The sequence below is a fragment of the Octopus sinensis genome, linkage group LG4 (assembly GCF_006345805.1).
Source record: "Octopus sinensis linkage group LG4, ASM634580v1, whole genome shotgun sequence".
In the NCBI taxonomy this organism is placed as follows: Eukaryota; Metazoa; Mollusca; class Cephalopoda; order Octopoda; family Octopodidae; genus Octopus; species Octopus sinensis.
Window position 1 is genome coordinate 140,015,045 of NC_043000.1, and position 5,000 is coordinate 140,020,044.

Genomic DNA, 5,000 nt, shown 5'->3' on the forward strand with positions numbered 1-5,000 from the left:
ATTTCTGTTGTGGTGTGCATGCTTTCTACAGCTGGATTCCCTTCCTTAAATCAACCACTTTACAGAGGGTGTCGGGTGCTTTTTACGTGCTTAATATATATTAATATATATTAATATATATTTCTAAATAGAGGAGCTGGCAAGTAAATACTGACTATTTCAAAGCTGCGTTTCCTTTCAATTGTGCTCTCCATTACTGAAACTAACCTAAGCTCATACAACTTAAAGCCACAAAATGCAATCTGTAACTTATAGTTGGTGTTGTAAAAACTCTCTCTCCAAAATTTATTACATAAATTTCTTAATATAAATGAATTTGGCACATGTATGAACTGTTAAATTTATATTTATAATATCCTTTTCAACTGCACTTGTTATATATTCGTTGAAAGAACACTGGGTAAAGATTTCTTGATATAAGTAAATTAGGGACATATATAAACTGTTAAATTAAGATGTGTATTTATAATATACCTTTCAACTACATTCGTTTTATATTCTTGATACACTCAGGCAATAATTATTTTCTCTAATGAGTTTGTATATGTTTATGTTTGAGTAGGTGTGTGTGATTGTAATAATTATCTTTAATAAAACAGATAAAATATGGATGGTAAATCAAATTAAGACGCTTGTCAATGTTATCTCATGGTTGTCTTTTGGGATGACATCAATCATCGTTTGTTTCTGAAAGAACACTGAATAACACATACTTTCACATACCTTGTAGACGATAAACTGAAACAAATTATTTTTATATGTCACAGCAGGCAACCAATGTTGCTGGTTATGTGAATAAGAATACAAGATTTAAGGGTTAACATAAACCTCCTTGCAACAATGTAAAGCTCCATTTAATCAAGATACATTTGGCCTGATGAGTAGCCTGCGGTATATATCTTATTTGTATATTTACCACTTCCAAGATGTTCTGCTCACTATGAATCATATGTAGCCTGGATCTTAACCACTCCATTCTTTAAGTCTTATACACACACGCAAATGCCTATATCTCTATTTATATATACGCGCACATATGTATTTTACTATTATTCTTACTATTTCAATTGTTTTAACAGGAATATAATAAGAATGTTAGTAAGAAGTATATACACATGAGTGTATGTCTGTGTGTGTGTATAGCTATAAAAATAATATACACTACCTCGTAAGGTGGTATATGAAAAAATTTGTATAGTGGGGTGGGGATAAGGAAACCTACTAACTTAAGCATATGAAAACTAGACAGTAATAAACTAACTTTAAATAGATGCTGCTTTGAGAGTAAATTACCACCTATTACCCACTGTCTTTGTCATGAAAAACAGAGAGGAATTCAAATCCTTCATAGAAAACAGAAATATTGATAATTAAGACGGCGCGATGACAGAAACGTTAGCACGCTGGGCAAAATGCTTAGAGGTATTTCGTCTGCCGTTACGTTTTGAGTTCAAATTCCACCGAGGTTGACTTTGCCTTTCATCCTTTCGAGGTCGATAAATTAAGTACCTGTCACGCACTGGGGTCGATGTAATCGACTTAATCCCTTTGTCTGTCCTTGTTTGTCCCCTCTATGTTTAGCCCCTTGTGGGCAATAAAGAAATAAGAAATATTGATAAGCACTGAAATAGTCCTTTTTCACCTCTGTATCACTTTATTATCTCAACATGTTTAGTTTTCTCCTTCGTTTTCTTCTTGATCCTATTTTACATTTTCTTCCTTATAATCTAGTCATGAAGATAGAATTGTAATTTATAGACACCTTGATCCTTTTTCTGTCTATTTCTTTATTTCCACATTTTCCAATTTGGTTATAATCGTATTTTGTCTGTCACTGTATCTATGGGTTTAGTTTCATCTGTAAACGGCTGAAAATGACACATCGTTTTAGGTATATATTTTCACATGAGTGAAGTGATAGGATTCAACAAAGGACTTATTTAAACAATCGTGCGAAGAGGTAAATTTTACATCTTTGGGTTTATGATAATGATTAGACACCTCCCCAATGTACTACAAGCGTAAAAATGCGTTGAAACAATCGTAGTTATTTTAAATAAAGAATGTAGTTCATTTCAATTTCTATCATTTACCTATATTTACACATTACGTATGTAGATATATGTATATCTCTTTTACTCTTTACCCTTTTACTTGTTTCAGTCATTTGACTGCGGCCATGCTGGAGCACCGCCTTTAGTCGAGCAAATCCACCCCGGGACTTATTCTTTGTTAGCCCAGAACTTATTCTATCGGCTAAGTTACGGGACGTAAACACCAGCATCAGTTGTCAAACAATGCTAGGGGGACAAACACAGACGCACAAACACACACACATATATATACATATATACGACAGGCTTCTTTCAGTTTCCGTCTACCAAATCCACTCACAAGGCATTGGTCGGCCCGGGGCTATAGCAGAAGACACTTGCCCAAGATGCCACGCAGTGGGACTGAACCCGGAACAAGCTACTTACCACACAGCCACTCCTGCGCCTATCTGTATGTATGTGAGAGAATATGAATATATTAATTCAGTCATTCGATTTTCAGTGTACCTTGTAGCACTTGAGGCGACAACAAGATCATTCCTCCTTCTAACAACGAAAGCGTCCGTGACAGTTTGATCTCTTGTTAACCCACTTCTTTTAAGATCTTTTGTTATTGTTCTCCACCACATTTCCTTTGGTCGGCCACTTCTTCTTTTACATTGTGTAACCCATTGCAAGCGATCCTGACAATTGAGTTCGGTTCATAGCGACAAACTCGACCCAGCCATTTCCTTCTCCTTGCTTCAATAGTTTCTCTTACTGGTTTCACGTTAGCCTCGGTATATAATTGGCTATTCGAGATCATCTTCATAATATTTCGTAAACTTTTATCTTGAAACACCTCCAATTTGTTTTCAAGACATTTGGTTGTTTTCCAACATTCGGATCCTTAGAGGAGGATGCTAAGTATATTGCTATTGTAAAATCGCATTTTGGTGCTCTTGCTGAGTACTGAAGATTTCCATATTGAGTTTAACATACCGAATGATTGGTTGGCTTTGAGATTCTTGTATTTATTTCATGGATGCAGTCTCCATCCATATATGTATGTATGTATGTATGTATGTATGTATGTATGTATGTATGTATGTATGTATGTATGTATGTATGTATGTATGTATGTATGTATGTATGTATGTATGTATGTGTGCGTGTATGTATGTATGTGTGTATATATATGTATGTATCTATTAGAATAAATAAACAATCCAAATAAACGAACAAAAACAGACAACATGAGGACGTACATAAGAGATGTATTAACTAGGGTCATGGTGAAAGGGAAAAGTTCAAATAAGGAAAAGTAATCACCAATAGCACACATGTAGTCACAGCTGAAGTACTCAGAAGTAGAAATGTATATATATATATATATATGTGTGTGTGTGTGTGTATGTATATATATATATATTATATATATATATATATATTATATATATATATATATATATGTATGTATGTATGTATGTATATAAAATTTGCTGACAGGAAATGTTTTGAATATGCAAATAAAACTCCTAGTCTATTATGTTGGCCACAGTGTAATGATTGTGACTAGTAAACTTGTTTCTTTTTTGTGGTTGCATGATGTTGTATCGATATAATATAGGATAAGCATAGTATTAATAACAATAATCCATCGATGGAATTTATGAACATTTAATAGGTCTATCCATACGCCTATCCACAAATCACGTGTCAGTTAAGATGATAGTCCGTACTCTTAGAATGGTTACAGTGTAGTCCGTAGTATCCGTAGTCATCTGGTAGATCATCTTCATGATTTCATTTCTTCAGGGGATATAACAATAATGGATGATTACCTGAAGGTTGTCTTCCTCATGGGTCAAAAGGGATTAAACATCCCACAGTTAAACATCCCACAGTTAAACATCCCACAGTTAAACATCCATTAATGTTATATCGCCTGAAGAAATGAATCCACGATGATCTACCCGATGCCCACAGATACTACGGACTACATTGTAATCATTCCAGGAGTAATAACTGGGAACTTAAGAGACTCGTAATTTGTAGAAACGCGCGTAACGATGCAATATATCAGGTTGAGTAAAAAGCATGCAACGTTTTCAACCATGAAGAATTTGCAACGGTTGTGCAAATATGAAATCGCCACTTCTCCGTAACCAGACCGATCTATTTCTCGAAAATATTGTAACTTGCGTGAAAAGTGGGTTCTGTAGAATAATTAAAAACGTTCTTCGCACTGGTGGATGAAATTTCTTTATTTGTATAAGGCTAACATTGGTTTCATGTTGAAAAAATATTTTAATATCTGAACAGTTTTTCAAGCCGATCAAATGGAGAAATAGTTTTCGTCTCCATTTACGATAAAATCATTAAATCTTGTTAAATCCACGGATATCCTCGTGTAGAAAATAATGGAGGACATCTTTTGAGTGGTTATCGCCTATGGATTTGGCGTTTGGGGAAACAGTCATGTTGGATGGTAAATTTATATGCATTGTCTTATATTATATTCTCGGAGTATGAGATTTACGAATGCTCGTGTGCTGAAGAAGTCAGTCATGGGGGAATATTTCCTCTCCGTGTGGAGTTCACGTGTTGTTTATATTCAAATTTCACGTTAACGAATGAGGCTATTCTTGTGGGATTAGCAGTGCAGGTGGTCATTCTTGTTTGAAGTGCCTAAATGTAAAGAAGTAGGTGTGTATACTGAGAGAGATTTAATCCCAAGTATTTAAGATGTCATCTGTTGGCTGTATGATATTTAATTTTTCAGTGATACAGAGTTCACATTTGGTACCCCGTTGTCTGTATCTTCTGGCTTTAGCAATGATGTTTCATTTTATCTGGGTTACTTATTCTACCTTCTTTCACTGTCCATATCATACTGGATAGGGATGCTGCGTGTCTTTTATTTTTGTTTCTGAATGATGTAAGGTGTTGTGTGTACCTTTCCTT